Genomic DNA, 17,708 nt, shown 5'->3' on the forward strand with positions numbered 1-17,708 from the left:
CAGAAGAAAAATTAGAAACAGTCAACGGAGAAGAATGCCATTGAAGGAGCAGAGAACAGATTATGACTCTCAGGATAGTGTAATTTGCAAACAACAGAGAACTTCAGATTTGTTCTGATAGCACAACCTGACACAAAATTACACACGTATCAAATGAGTTGGTTGATTTGCCTTAACTTCCTTATTACAACTAAGGTTAATAAATAACCGTCCTCCCCATATACATTGAACTGTGTGTATGCTGTAGGCTTTAATAAGGGCATAACTTGAGTTTTAATTACACGCCAACTCCCTCTGTCCGAGTGAATATGTGGTACGTCATACATATAGGATCCTACATGAGTGTTCATTTCATATCAAATTCTATGAAACAGTCCTAAGAAGTTTTTATTTTTTATTTTTGCGAGCCAAAATGTATTCTGAAAGTCCAGCAAATGCCGCCATCTTGTCCCGCCGTCTTCGTAATCCTGACGTCACGTTATTTTTCCTGATGTCATTTTATTGTTTCTGTCTGACGTCACAATGAATTTCCAGCTAATGAAATCACTCCAGGTCATATTACACTAGTGACATATGCAAAAATATTTCACGTCGAAATCACTGGATATCAGGCGGATTATGTGATAAAATGGATTAGTGCATCAGATGGTAAGTTCTCCACAGACGAATTAAGAAACCAGAAGAAGAGAAAATAGTGACTAGGTCTGGTTTGGAGAAATATTCTGGCTTTGAATGAATTATTCCATCTCACACAATGGAATATTTTTTATCATTTTAGTGTTTCATAAAGTACATTTACGTTAATTGTCCATGATGTAATCAATTTCAAGCATGGACCAGGGTCCCTTTTCCGATTAGTATTCTCCCTGTTTGTTTTTATTCAATGGATTATCCTTCCGCTTTATCGTCGGAGACAATTCGAAATATATCTAAAGCGACTGTGTCTATGGTTAAAAGGCTAGTGTAGACAGGGCTTGTCATCTCTTATCTTGTGTAGGCAGGATCACTTTATAAATATCATCACGATTGGCCTCATCTAGTACATTCTCAGTACAACCTTTAAAAATGGGGTATATCAAATGTATTCATAACGCGTGTTATCAGCAAAAAGTATTCAGAAACCATGCGTACCCAGAAACGATAACGTGAAGGTACGTTAAACTTTTCAATTCAATTCTTGCTTAAAGTTGCGGTACCACAACATATAGATGTACGGGGTGTATCAGAACTTCCATAACCACTTTGGTACGACGATGTGGTGGTGAAGTCTGGCCATCAAATCATCCTTCTGAAAAGGCACCAAGACATCTGTAACGACATATCTTTCACTGATCTGCTTAAGCCCAGACCCGGACTTTTCCGATTACATTTTCTGGTTGGCCAACTGATTCCAGAGGCTTTTCCCGGCGGGACACATTGAACTGATCACCACGCATGAATAAGCTTTATTTCTGTCCTGATCAATCTGTGTTGACCTTGGATCTAGAAAGAAGGTATCTATTTAGTTTTTTCTCGGTCCTGGGTATCGCACTAGATTCCACTCGCTAATAACCAAATTATCTTTCAACCCCATTAGGATTAATGATAACCTAAATGTCTTTGAAAAAAATCTAGTTACTTTTATTAAATCTTATTTATGATTTGCCAATTGCAAAACTAAAACTTTCTGTAAATTATATATAAGTACATTACCACATGGCTTTACGGTTTAAAAAATACCATTATGTTCGGAAGTTCATAGATAAAGGTGAAACAGGGGTGACTGGATTATATTGTGTCTTAAGGGACACATAAAGAACCGTTCATCGTGTAGTATTGGAGCTGAAACTGGACAAACATACTTTCTCTTAAAATGCATCCCATTTTGTGTTAGTAATTTTACTTCAGAAACTTTGGTTAAAAACGAAATCGCTCAATGTTGATGAATATTTAGTATGGATCTTCTACTAGGAATCATAGAATAATGTCCAAAATATCATTTTTAAAATCCTCTTATATTTTTACAGTAACAGTTTAACGGTAATAAGGAGAGAAATCCACCTGCTTCCAGATTTTTATGTTTGAAGTATACGTTTTTATTGCGAGTTTTCTCTACGTTGAAGTCACTATTTTCTTTTTCACGAGTTCCTGTTCTCAACCCTGCCTTAGTTGTAGCCTTTAGATGATTATTTTGTAATCGGTCCTTACTTTCAAGACAATATTATATGTATTTCACATACATGGGCAAACTTCTTTTGATCACCAAGGTTATAATACTAATAACAATCTAATTAAGCTATCATTTCGTGATGCTTTCTGGTATTCATCAGATTCTTCATTAGATATCGGGAATCGAGACGGAAAACGCCAAAAAAGACGTTTTAATATCACTTTTGGTTGAAGAAAGTCTTTAAGTAGTGAAAAGCCAGAAATGTTAGGAAAGCAACCTCCAGTGTGTCATGTTTGAAATGCTTTGGTTTTAAATAGATCCATTCGGGGTTCTCCAGAGAATGAGATACTCCAGCTGAAACAATTATCCCACAGACTTGATATCTGTGCTGTGTTCCCATAGATCTAATAATGTTAGCTATAAAGAGCATCGTTTTCACATGAACAGGTACATTAATGTTCCGAGTACAATATGTTATATTGATTTGTGTACCGGGAAAACCCCAACACTGACAAGGGTAATGTTAGGTCAACTGTTCGTCAAAGGGACAAATCGCGCTAATCATGTCAATGTTAGGTCAAAGGTGGAGGTCATAGGGAGATGCAAGCAGAGATCATTTTACACGAGGTCGAAGGTCACAGGAACAAGCAATGCTTGCTAGGTTTATGTGTGATCAACATAACACAAGGAATGAAAATGTATGTTATATATACTATTTACTATATACTGTATACTATTTAAAATGTGCCATAAGGACATCATCAAGAACAAAAATACGAAATCAAATCATAATGTTTCCGTGTATACCACGGTCAATATCACAGCAAAATGGTTTCTTTTGATGCAAAGAACAAACTATTGTGAAAAGAAATATTTGAAGATTTGTTTGGAGATGGATAATATACGCTTTGCCTGTTTCCAAATCCATCTGCAAAAAAATGTTGAAATGAAAAGAAATATATGGTACATTTTATTTAGGATTTAAAATGATATTTAAATTGTTTGTCAAATTATGTCTTAACATCATTTCATTTTTTCCCGAAATGAGATATGTTAAGAACTACTTAATATGGACAAGAACTCCAAACATAAAGACGCGACACGACTTTACTGCAACCTTCCTTCCTAAATGGCCTTGGCTAATAATAGGCCGTACAGCTCAAACCATCAACCATCTAAAATAAAGATTTCTTATAAACTTATCACCGTACAATGTAATGTTCCAGCAATTAAAAGAGATGAATAGTTCCATACTATCCAAACCTAAGTAAAACATTCCTTTTAATTATATATCTATATATCTGCGCGATCCATATTTAAGGCACACATAGGATACACTATTTAAATGTTACGATAGTAGCCTAACTTATAGTACCTGTGCTACTCTATCGGGATCGAAGAAAACGGTTTCAATTGACATTTTGATATAGGAAATTAGTGCTACCACTATAACTCAACCGATACAGGCAATCCCAAATTACTTTAATACTGTAAGTGAATTCAACCCCGAAAATCATGGCTTCAATTACGTAGACATGAACAAGACAAGAGAGGATTAGAATGGATGTATGGGGGGTGTCAATATTAGCCCGATATAGCACGCTTGACATGGAAATTTCTCGAGTTCCTTGACAGTTTAGAGGGTTGGAAGCACAACATACGTTCGCGTATCCTAGAGAACGTGCTGGACACATCGGTATAAGTCTGAGTAATTGTCTGATTAAAAACAATCTCTGCCTGAGGGTGTTCATCACATGGCGGCCGTCTCACAAATTACAATCGCCAGCCAGTTAGGCTTTCATTTATTTCTCAGAGGACAGTCATTTCCAGGGATTGTATCTATTCCGATGGGTCTTATTGAAAAATACAGAAGACGTTGGTTATATCTAATATTTGTAGATGTTCCTCTGAATTAGGTCTGATTACAGAGAAATTCTAACGAAAAATGACATTTTGACTGGCAATCCTCATAAGTTAACAATTATGTTTCAAACTAGAAGAAAAACCTTAAAACATCTCTCTGATGCATTTTGAGCTACAAATCCATATTGATGTGCTTTTTAAGGCAGATTGGAACTGGGGTTTCTAACGTGGAATTAAGGAGCTTAGAAGTTTGAAAGCTAATCATGTCCGTTCCATCCCTCTATTTGCCTTCGTTAAGTCATCATTATGAATTTCAATAACGAACTGTAATATGATTAAACATGGAATCGTCTCCCTGGCAATGCCCAAAGGCAGCATTGATATGTACTTAATGGGTTAAGGATTGGATATTAACTACACAACATAGGACAATTTCATATATTAGGAGGACCGTATTCAGGCACTTCGTTACAGTTTATGTGTACTTTCTAATACATAGTTGTGAGTATTTCAAATTCAGCCATTCAAATTTTGTGTAGAATGTGCTTAAAAGTATATTGAAGCCAAGTTGAAGCAAAAAACTGCACCAGCTGCTGTCTATTCAGGCTCTGCTTCTTGTGCACATCATATATCCTCACATAATACGACGTAAAAGGACGAAAACAAACAAGATTCCCTCAGTCATCTATTTACAGTGAATATTCATGTCACTGTTTTGCCGTCTGGCGAATTGATAGTCAACTAACGCAAGGTAATTAGAACGACAGTGGGAAACAAAAGATGACCCGCGTTATGAAAATTAACATTTAGTTTATTTTAATTAAAATATTAAAAAGGTAATAATGAGAGTAATATTAACGGTAACCTGATAATTTTTGTCGCTCTACAAAATTAGCAATCTCGTACATTTAAAAAATTAAAAGGCGTTTCGGAAAGGTAATGGGCCTTTAAATGTTTGTAGATGACGCTCTTCTTATGACCGAAAGTCATACGGTATACCGTCAGTACAGAGCGCATGAGTGAAAATGATAAAAATGGGATGAATAACAGAAAGACACACTTATTATCGTAACGTAGAAAATGGTTGTTGGTTATTATGTAATACAAGTCAATACTTATATAGATCTTAACCTACAATAGAATAAAGAGACACGAGCCCTACATTTATATCAGACAGAACTATGTGCTAGTATGATCAGAAAGCTTATTCCAAGAATTTATTATGGCATTGAATCAGATCAGCAACAGAGACAATTTAATCATAATACAAATTCTTATTCTCACAGCATTCCTCTTTTAACTGATATGAGAATAAGGTTATGTATTTTGATAAGATTGCAACAAAAGGGCACCTTGCAGAAGTTCCCAACCTACGGTCAGGAGGCTTACTGTTTAAGTACAAAAACTCGTGCATTACGTGGGAAGACTGTCAGAATCAATTTAAAGAATGATCCGGAAACGTGACGTGATTATCCGCTCAACGACTGTAAACATCTTCAACACCTGCGGTTTAGTAGGACAAGGGAGACACCATATAGCATATCAAGTGTTGTTATTAACGATCACATAACATGATATGCACTAGGGCAAACTTACTTGCGGCAGTGTCCTCGCTCTCTTGCCACTACAGATAATAAGGTTCTTGTCTTAGATTCTTACAGGAGTGCAGGAAAGAGGCAATAGGTACCGCGGTCTCCAACGACTGACTTAATTTCTAGGACAGGGGAAACAACTCTCTACCTTCAGTCGATGCCACCGTGATAGAGTCAATAGACATCAAATCCCTCGATTTTTTATTTAATGAAATCCCGAATTTGTCCGTTTGTTATCGTTAAATGGTCACTCTTGTAACCAGGTGGTAGCCTTAATATAAGGACGTTTTGGTATTAAGACACGACGCGTCTTTAATGTTGTTTAATATGTTGTTGTCTTAAAATAATAGTATTGAAGGTTGCAATATTGGAAAATGACCTGTTGATAGGTTTTAGATCCAACCCACTTCCAAGTAATCTATATTTAGCATTTACATTTCATCAATTGTCTATTTCTCTAAGATCGAGAACGCTTTAGTAAATACTCGATTTCCAAAACGCTTTAGATAAATACCATGAGGTTATTTGGATTTTTATACACTGATAAAAACCATACCAGTGTGTCACCTATAATCTACTGACTCCAGTAGCCGAAGCCAAGACAGAGGAATGGAAACACGTGTTTAGTGGTATTTTACTTTAAATTTTTCTTGTAGAAAATCAATATAATAACAGTAAACATGTACATGGAGTGACAGAGCTGGCAGACGGCCCAAGACGGTAACACAACCAGGCCATTACCTAGACACATCCTTACAACGCAACCTCTGATTATATCTACCCTGTCTCCTACTTCGCTCAGATAAGCTATGTTCACGATATTAAAAACCTCTTTCCATATTGTAATTGAAGTCAAATGGTTTTTTTCTTTTACAGGACACTGGGAATTTTCACAGTATCACAACTTAAGGACTGTGAGCCATTTGTATGTATATGGGTTTTTACATGCCAAGTAAATGTAGAGTAGACCGATTATACACGGCAACAAGTGTGATGGGAATTCGTGGTAGGATTACATTTGTAAAAAGTTCGGCAGTGCACTCCTTAAGATACACTTGGTTGTCTAACACGAAGAAAAATCTAAGTCCGTTTTGTCTGCAACATAAATATGGAGAAATCCCTAGGCATAGTCTGTCTGATATTTACACACTGGGTAATACACGGGTTCCTGATTACTAAAACTTGGCCACCAAGAAATCTGGGAATCCATTTGTCTAGAACAATGAATCACCTATATTTTTATATTAGCAGACCTTTATGGTTACTTCTGTAGAGTTGGCTCCAAATATTTCAGCTGTTTTCTGAAGTTAAAGATAGCATTGCAAAGAAAGAAAAATGAGAGTTATTTCAGTTTATTTAGTTCAACTTAGTTATTAGGAACTTGGATTTAAGAAATAAAAAAAAATAACCAATATATCAAGTCGTCGTATATTATAAAATAATATGGCAGTGCACTCCACACGAACATCAAGTAATCTAACACAAAATAAAATGCAAGTTGTTGTCTGCAGCATCAATATTGAGAAATCCCTAGGTATATTGTGTCTGGTATTTACACACGCCCTGGATTTTTTCAGAAGATTTGCAACCAGAATTTATTTTGTCTTAAACTGTAAATCTCTAAAATAAGGTTTTAACTAAACCCTGCTATAGATATGAAGCTAACATATAACGTTGTATACTTCACTTCAGCAAAAAAGCATATTTATATTTGTTATTCTTTCATCATAAAAGACGATATTTTTTTGGGTTTTTTTTGTGTTTTGTTTTTCAATATTTTGTTTTTCAAAAAATGTCACAAAATGCGATGTGTACCTCAGTTTTTAAACAAAATTTTACCGAAAACGCTGTGAATGCCAGATCTTATAAACTTTTATAAAGACGATATATACAATTTAATCCACTTTTTATTGTAATTTTTACATCAGACAGAAACATTGGACTCGGGTCGTTATATTTGCCGTGTGTAGACAAAACATTATTAACGCTCAATTTCCATGGCTTCTGAAGATATTGCTAAGCAACCTAATCAAATTAAATAGCAACGAGCAAGTCCTGGAAGTTTAAAATTGAATTTAAGTTTTTGCCTTAAAGGTCAAGAAGAAACATGTTTTTGCTATGTATCCAAAATTCGACGGCAATAATTCAATAGTGTAATAAGTTGAACTTGAATAACATTATTAGTTTTCAGATGTACTCCCTGACAGGAATTCATGAGGATTTTATTTAATATTTTGCTTGTACGCTAAACTACTTAATTAAAAAACTTTAAATTTCTTTTTTAAGATGTCTGATCAGATTAAACACTAGACACAAAGCACGATAACATCTTTGAAATAAATCGTATAATTATTTTAATATAATTTTATTTAAAGAATAAAAAAAAAGAATAATCAAAGAATTATTGTGATTTACAAAAACAAATTCATTATCACCATTAATTATCAAAAGGTTAATGGATAATATAAACGATCTGCCGTCTCGAAATGACTTATAAAAAGATAACTAATTAAAGGGCTATGAAACATTCTATTTCACATGTTAATTTCTGATAGATGTACACCTCGTTTGTCTTTGAAGATATTCAGAACACTCAATCATATAACACCTAAACAATAAATATGCATGATATCACCATTTTTGTGTCGCCTGCAACGCAAGGGCGTCACTAAGGTATCACTATGTCGGCGTCCGGGAAACGGCATACGTGCGATAACTTTAGTATTTATTGTCCGATTTCAACCGAATTTAATATATTACTTTATATTGATGGGATCTTGCATGAATTCGATAATGGCCAAACTCCGTCAATATTTGCAAGAGTTACGTGACTTTAAAATTGTCAAAACAGATAAATCCATGGTCACAGCTCGATAACTTTAGTACATGTATCATTGTCCGATTTCAACCAAATTTGGTGTATTGCTTTATATCAATAAGATCTTAAGTGGGTTCGATACTGGTCAAAATCCGTCAATATATCTTAGAGAAATGGGACTCTAAAATCGTCGAAACATGGTTTTCGCTAGATAACTAAAGTATTTATTGTCCGATTTCAACCACATTTTTTATAAAGCATTAAATCAATGATATGTTAGATGGGTTCCATACTGGTTAAAATCCATCAATATTTGCAAGAGTTACGGGACTTATTAACTTCACCTAATTAATAACAATATTTTCAACTGTAAATAACTATTTTTGTGATGTTGTGTAGGCGATACATCCACTTCCGTGGAATTCTTGTATTAATACATGACTGGTGTATTTGTCATCAAATGCAATATCAACCCCAAAATCAGCAGCGAAAAGCACGCTAGGAAACTGGACTGAGTCCAAATCTTATTGCAAGTGCAGAAACCTGTGTCAACAATTGATCGAGGGAATCCCTCCTTAGATGTGACGTCATAATCTCTAAAGGGACTTTCCTTCATTAATGACGTCAGGATAATAAAGCAATGATGTCACTCTTTTTAACTTTATCGGGGTATGAAAAACATTTTATTTATAACATTTTTTTAGTTCATATGACCATAGGTCATTATGACGTATTGTTATTCGAAAAACACCTTGATTCGACAGTGATTTACTGAGTTATTGCCATTGCACTAATATTTTTTTTTTACCTGGTAACGCGATAACCTTAGTAAATATAAACCGAGCTTAATAAAACTTTGTGTGAAGACGAACATTGGAACGATCACAGACGAGTTCGAAATTCAGCATGATTCTACGGAAATATAAGGAGTTATTGCCCTTCTCACTAATAATTACTATTGGACCTGGTGAACGGGATCACTTGAGTAAATATTACCGAGCTTGATGAAACGTTGCATGCAGTCTAACATTGGAAAGATCTCAAACGAATTTGAAAATCAGCTTGATTCGACAGTAATTTATGGAGTATTGCCCTTTGCACTAATAATTACGATTAGACCTTGTGAACGCGATAAATTTAGTTAAAATATGAACCGAGCTTAATTAATTTTTGTGTGTAAACTAACATTGGAAAGATCTCATACGTGTTCGAAAATCAGTATGATTCAACGGTAATTTACGAAGTTATTGCCCTTTGCACTAATAATTACTAATGGACCTTGTGAAAGCGATAACTTGAGTAAATATAAATCGATCGTAATGAAACTTAGAATGCAAAATCTGCCCTGCAGGTAGGGCGTTAGAATTGTACCTGCTGCCCCTATTGCATGATCGTAAAAGGCGACTTAATTTATGATATTATCTTTTCTCTTCTTCCTAACTGACTTAATCTTTCCTAATGCCTCCCTTGGCACTGCCTCACTTTTGGCCTTGAGTTGAGCGTTCGCCCCTGTGAGGAAGGCTCTGGGTTCTGTCCCCTGGCCGAGACAAAAAGTGGTAGTTTCTGCTCCTGCTTAGCGCTCAGCATACAGGGAGTGGGACGACTGGTTCGCCCGTTGTCAGTATAATGTGACCGGGTGGGGTGTGTTGCTTGGTGTCTTCGGCGGCATGCTTCAGTGATATAGCACTATAAAAAGGGCAACAGTTCCACTATACAAGAAGACACAACATGAATATACCGCAGTCTCCTAAAACACGCACCTCGCACAACATACACGCAACACATCGCATACATGGGAGGCCGTCCTTACATGACCATAGCTGTTAATAGGACGTTAATTAATCAAACAAACAAGCAAAAGACATTGAAAAGATCTCGATGAATTTCGAAAATCAGCTTGATTTGACTGTAATTCAAGGAATTATTTCCATTTACAATAATAATTATTAATAGACCTTGTGAACGCGAAAATTTTAGTATTTATTCACCGAGCTTAATGAAACTTTGTGTGTAGACTACGTAACATTGGAAAGATCACGGAAGAGTTTGAAAATCAGTATGATTCAATGTAATTTACGGAGTTATTGACCTATGGTCAGGTGACCTAAAATAATTAATTGCGTCCCGAAAGAGAAGTCCATAGCACTATGTCCTATATGAAAGTACTGATTGCGCATCCACCAAAAGCAAACCAACATATTTGATCTTTGACACATGGGTAAACAATTGTTGCACTAAATTGACTTTTAACTTCTTAAGCTAATTTGCTGGAATACTTCAACAAGGTGTCTGGTAAAAGTTCCACGAGTAAGTGCAATCTAATTAAGGATTAATACAGTTACTAATTGGTGTAACCCGAAACCTAAAGTGCAATCAGAACGAGACCTGGAACGTCTGCACTAATATAGCAATTTAATTTTCGGTTTCGTTCAATTATGATATTTCAGCAAGACAAAATTGTGGAAAATGGATTTTTATTGAAAAAATGTTAATGTTGACTTTAACCGAAAATAGCTTTGTTTTAAATTTCTTAGTGCTTTTCCGCGTGTAACGAACTATTTGTATTTAAATTTTATCAGCATTGCTTGCAACTTAATATTTATATGGTTATCAATACCAGGACAAGTAATAAGATGAAATATTTACAGTCAGTGGTGAATTGATAGTATAAACCCCGTTGATTTCAACCAAAGGCTACTCAACTTTATTTCTCGATAGATTGAGTATGTCACGCGCAATTTGGAGCCGCGCGGTCCATTCCAAATATCGATACCCTACTCAACTTTATCCTTCGATAGAACCACCAGAAAGAGACTTTAATCCTTAAATAAACATCAAAGACGATGAACTTTATGTTTGACGTCAGATCTTGTCCTCATAGGACGGGACTCATCATATGCGATTGACTTTTAGCGCTTTAACTAAAATTCACAAGAAATTAAGGATACAATAGTGACTAAATTACCATTCATCTGTGTTTTCCCGTGGATTATGTACTAATTCGTCGATAATTTCAACGAGCATAGCTGCCAACAGGACGTACAATTAAGTCACCGATTGAGCGAAACTTAACGAAAAGTATTTGACATGTAAGAATGGTATGTTTTACCTGCATCATGGAGTAGTTGTTCCTCGCCAAAACTGTTAATCATTACGGGTAGTGGTTTTTGCGCATACGCATAATCATGTAAATTATGAGTCTCCACCTGTCTGTAATATCCTTACAACGACATGCTTATCTTGTACTTACCTGAAAAACAGAAATGAAAATATACATTGTACTTTTTCAAATAATTGTATCTTAATATCTTCACTGGAATTATTTCTTCTAAATAATTCTATTCACACTGAATAAATGTCATTTTCATAGAATATTGTAAAAACACCGCGATCTGTAGATATATGACATCACATATGCATCAAAATCATACGAAGTGCTCAACGTGAGTATAGACAAATTAGAAAGCTTGATACGTTTGTTTGTTTGATTTATTAATTAACGTCCTTTAACAATAAAGGTCATTTAAGTACGGCCTCCCATGTATCCGGAATGTAGCGTTATGAAGTGCGAGGTGCGTGTTTTGGAAGACTGTGGTTTGTTCGTGTTGTTTCTACTTGTATAGTGGAACTGTTAGCCTTTTTATAGTGCTATATCACTGAAGCATGCCGCCGAAGACAAAAAGCAACACAACCCACCCGGTCACATTATACCGACAACGGGCGAACCAGTCGTCCTATGCTGAGCGCAAAGAAGGAGCAGAAACTACCACCTTTATAGCTTGATACTGTGTATGCAGTTAATGTTATATCAAATGTATGACTCTACACATGCGTTTGTGTACTGTGTATTCATTGATTCGGTTTGGTTTATTTCATTAACGCCCTATTACAGCCAGGGTGATACATGTGTGCGATGTTTAGCGTGCAGTGAGGTTTTAGGAGACTGCAGTATATTCGTGTGGTGTATTCTCCCTTGCTCTTTTTATAGTACTATATCACCGAAGCAAGACATCATTTTCATGGATTCCTTATTCATAAAATAGTCACAAACAGCCATCAGTGAACTACTGTGTTAATGCATACCATACGTAGCATGACATCAGAAATCGCAACGAAGGCAAAATACACACGAAACCAATGACAAGGCCGAATGTGTTAGTAACAATAGAATCAAAGACAGACAAATTGTGTGTAGCAATAACTTAAGAGCACGATCATGAAAAGCCATCGTCTACATGTTCGTATTATGGCATCAGGAATCGGGTAACATTTGCCAGACTGCGAGAACATTAACTTTGATAGAATAACAGAAGCTCTTGTCGCGACCATTCTTTTTCCGGGATCGATATGAACTAATGCGCCGAAATTACACGTGGAAGATTTCCTGGTACCTGATGCATGTTGAAACAATGGCTTCGTTGCTATTCTTGACTTTTACTCATATGCAAATGTCTACATACATGTGACGAAGTCATATCATTTTTTAATAAAACAATTTGATGCCTAATGGGAATTTAAAAAAGACCAAAAAGACTTTAATAATACCAACACCATGTCACCACCCTGGTAAGAATTTAATTACCTATATTGCAAAATATACCTCCCAACAGCATTACTTTGGAAAAACGAAACATTTGTCTTATTGGTATCACTTTTATCTGGCTGTCTTCGAGCGAAGATTGCAACACCGTTAGCAGGGACAACTTACATCTCTGCCGATGGATTAGTCTTATTAACTAGATAGTCTTAGTCATTGCTATTTTCTTTTAACTAAATAACAAAGTCCTGCTTTGATCATTTATGGCAGTTCTGTGGTTTGACAATAGATAAAAAAATGATGCTGTTGAAACACACAACTTTGACAGCTTTAATATGTAGTTCCTAAAGAATGAAGACTTTGGGGGAGGAATTAAATATTTTTTGTTTTAATACATGTTGAAAAACTCCTTGATATTGTTAATTTCGGTCTTCATGACGATCGATTGTCTTTACTAACAATCTAGAGATCAGTTAAGGGGAGAAACATATACATATATACTAAGATAGGTATGTCAATATACGACTGTATGATCTTCTTAGATATGGTCCGGCTGTTTTGAAGTTAACACGTGATTGATAGGATTAAAGTTAATATAATTACTACCGAAAATGGCTTCTCTGCAAAACTCTGCGCTACGCTACAGACAAACACCAATACCTTCTCTTTAGTGATAGGGTGCTTACCAATATATCATGACTTTATTTATCTAAGGATTGATAACTTTGGTAAAACTATTTGGACCAATAACCTCTGCAGATATTGAATAACGGAACCAAATTGCCACCTGCACTATTGGGCGGCATATTTCAATATTTACATATAAAGTGTCCATATATCCAGATTCTTAAAGTTACTCATTAATATATATAACCATTGCATTAATAAGTCAACTCGAAACTACATGACCTAACGGTATATATTTGCTTCCTCTCGTTCATAAAGTTATTTATAGCTTTCATTATCCGTAATCAGCTTTAAATTTAAGGAAATCAAATTCCTGTTTGCAATTTCACTGCACTTTGGAGCATTTGTGTGTCAAGCCGTCAAACCTAACGACTCATTTATAGGCTTATTTTCGTACTAATTTCCAAACTCCTTCACGCAGAGGACTATAATTATCTCGGATCACATTCCTAATTATGGCTGTATGTACATGTTTATTGCCATAGGGATACGACGGATGATGTATAGCTGGAAAACTAAAGGCTTTATTGCATACGTACATGGCAGTACATAAAATCAACATCCCATAGACAAGAGAATTTGGAAGTTCCTATCATTTTAGTAAAAGGATGTATTTCGAATCATATACTGAATTCACGAATGGCTATTCAGGCAATTAATCAATGTAACTATTATTCTTATTTTTTTCTTCATGAATACTAACAACCACCAGCACATAAATATACTTCGATGATATTCATAATAATTGTGATGATAAATTAAATGATATTGATTAACCGTTATGATGTTAAGATAAAGTTTGTTACGTTAAACTTTGTTTGTTTAATTGTTTTAACATCCTATTAACAGCTTGGGTCATGTAAGGGCGGCCTCCCGTGTATGCAGTAACCTTCAAAATGCAATTTATCACAATAAAGAAATACATTGTATATTTTTTTTAACTTATTTACTTATTTGATTTATTATTGTCCTATTAACAGCCATGGTCATGTAAGGACGGCCTCCCATGGATGTGGTTAGCCCGAGATACTCTGGCCCTGACACCAGACTTAGACATGCATTATGACAGATAGATGTCTGGCGTAGGGCCAGAGCGCAGTAGTACTCGAAAACATGGAATAAGCCGACACCATTTGGTATCGGGCCAGGTTATCTCTGATTCAGACTGACCACTGAGAAGCACCACTAAACTAAGTCTATTCAACAAATGAATATTATATCTACCCAAATATAGTAATCCGTCGAGATTCAAGGTGATTTACATACTACGAGAAAATGGCGAAGACGACGAGGGAAATTTAAAGTTGCGGAAAAGAAACTACTGTGTTGACACTATAGAACGTGTATGCGTGATGAAATTGATGGCTATGAGTAGATAAATTATTGATTTGTTGAAAAGACCAAAGTACATAAATATGTAAGTGGCGATTCTCGGTGGTAATATTTTGTAAGTAGTCTGAATAGGAGATGACCTGGCCCGATACCAAACGGTGTCGGCTTATTCCAGGTTTTCGAGTACTACTGCGCTCTGGCCCTACACCAGACATCTATCCGTCATAATGTCTAAGTCTGGTGTCAGGGCCAAAGTATCTCGGGCTAGTATGTGGTGTGTAGTGTTTATGTAGGTGCGGTGCATTTTTTTGGAGACTCTGGTATGTTTGTGTTACGTCTTCTTTAATAGTGGAACTGTTGCCCTTTTAAACAACTGCAATATCAATGAAGCATTCTGCTGAAGACACCAATTAAAAAAATAAGCAATATACCCCACCAGGTCACATTACACTGACAACGGGTGAACCAGTCGTCCCACTCCCTGTTTGCTGAGCGCTAAGCGGGAGCAGAAATTACCACTTTTATATACTTTGGTGTGTCTCGATCAGGGAACAGCACCCAAAGCCTACTATAACCTCCAGTTTCATAATAATGATATACATTTTCCATTATACACTATAAACATATTAATGCACTGAATAGAATAATACGCTATCACACTATACAACGTTGCAGTATAATTTGCATCACTAATACAAATTACATTATACGGTCATAACAAGCAAGTGTATAATCAAGGATTTATTTGGGATATATTTCAATATGGAGAGATTACAGAGAAATCAGATTGTGCTTTAAATCCTCTGGCTTTTGATGAGTGTTAAAGCTCCATTATAATATAAAAAATATTCAAGTTAATCCTTATAAATCAATTAAAACCTGTGAAATTCCAAATTTCCTGAGGGACTCTTTTTATGAAATCAATGCGCCATGGTTTAAGCCAATCAGAGACGTCATTTTTATTACGTGATGAGGAGATATGAGGTAACATAAATTTTAAGTCACAGAAAATGCTTATTACATGCAAGATTGAATTATAAAGAGGTGATGGTAATCAGCCGAAATGTGCGACGTCATAGCATGTTCTCTAGACAAATCATTTGTTTACATTGTTAATTACTGATCAGAATCAAAACGTCTGTTGCTGCTACTAGCCCACCCGTTTAGTGTAGCATGACCGGATGGAATGTGCTGTTCGCCTTCTGCTTGTATAGTGAACCTATTGCCCTTCTTATGGTGCTATATCACTTAAGCTATCGCCGAAGACACCAAGCAACACACCCCACAACACGAATATACCGCAGTCTCCCATAACACGCACCACACACGTCATACATACTACACATGGCTCACATGGGAGGCCATCTTTACATACCCATGGCTGTTAATAGGACGTTAATTGAATCAAACAAACAAAATGAGTGCTGTTCGTTTTCTTTGGTGCCATACTGCAGCGTGATACAGATATCAGTAGTTACAAGGAGACACAACACGAATATATTGCAGCCCAAAAACAAATTCCCACGCAATACTTTATGTAGGAGAGACCGTCCTTTAATAACCTTACATATTGTAGCTGGTAATATGTCATTAAGCTCAATCACCTAACTAACCAACTTATCAACGCAAAATATGAAATATGATTTTAAATTATGATAAAAAGTACGAACATTAAACAATAACTTTGTCCGTGTTATTGTCTTTTGAAATAGAATAGGGCTTTGAAAAAATAGTCTGAACAAACGCAACATGTTAATTGCAGAATTGTTCATTAAATACATGTATTATTAACCAGAAAAATCATAAATACAAGGAGATCAAGACTGTTTGTAGGATAAAACTATCTCTGTTTAGCTATTGTGATGTTATCGGACAAAATAATTTGTAATAAACATTCTTAAAAAAATTCAGGTTGTTGCCACAGAACCACAATAAACAGTGTTTGAGCTCCAGAAAAAAAATGACGCCTACGACAAAAGGAGAGACGATAATAAAGATCATAAAACTTCCGTATTGTCTTCACTGGTCTTTAGACCTGTTCCGTAGCGTCATTCTTTATTGCAATCACTAATGATATTATTACAAAGAATTAAGGATGAATTACCTTGGGCCTATAATCATTGTAGGAAAGAAGTGAAATAGGGCAATGACAATAAATAATGTTATTCGAGTAAATCTGGTTTTAAGGTGACCCAGTGGATTCCATATTCTTAATCGTGCTATCGTTCATGTCAGACGTCGATTGATGATTGCGAAATAAGCAATAAAGCCTTCGAGTTATGGAATTTGATTACGGTTGGGGAGTTTTCTAGCTAATATACCATTATTTCATCAGGAAATGAAAACAAATCAGTTCGGTACATTTGTAGCGGGATTTCAAATTTCGGTTCATATTCAAATTTGAAACTTATCGGGGATTGGTTGGTTGGTTGTTTGGGCCGAAACTGATTAACAGTTGCGTTAATAATATTAAAGGTCAAAGGACACCTACTATATCGGACTTCCTGGTTCTGTATACTTCTACCTAATCTTATTTTTTTATTAATACACTGTATTCGATATACCGATGTCTCCGTAAACACACCACACGTGCACACTTCATCCACGCAACATGCCGCATACATGGGAGGCCCTCCTTACATGACCCTGACCGTTAATAGGACGATAACTTAATCAATCAATCAAACAAACAAACATTCTTTGTTCATTTCTTCATCATATACAGTTTGA

At 35.6% G+C, this 17,708-nt stretch overlaps 1 protein-coding gene across 2 annotated transcripts in view; it reads right to left on the reverse strand.

The window, feature by feature from the left end:
* LOC138319403 (putative N-acetylated-alpha-linked acidic dipeptidase) overlaps nucleotides 1-17,708 on the reverse strand; it is a 254,988-nt gene that overhangs the window by 107,532 nt on the left and 129,748 nt on the right. For both annotated transcript variants that reach the window (XM_069262551.1, XM_069262540.1), the window contains exon 3: nucleotides 11,532-11,672. The gene's annotated coding sequence lies outside the window, so the exon portion shown is untranslated. The remainder of the gene's footprint in view (nucleotides 1-11,531; nucleotides 11,673-17,708) is intronic.

This window comes from Argopecten irradians, chromosome 1 (assembly GCF_041381155.1).
Source record: "Argopecten irradians isolate NY chromosome 1, Ai_NY, whole genome shotgun sequence".
Taxonomy (NCBI): domain Eukaryota; kingdom Metazoa; phylum Mollusca; class Bivalvia; order Pectinida; family Pectinidae; genus Argopecten; species Argopecten irradians.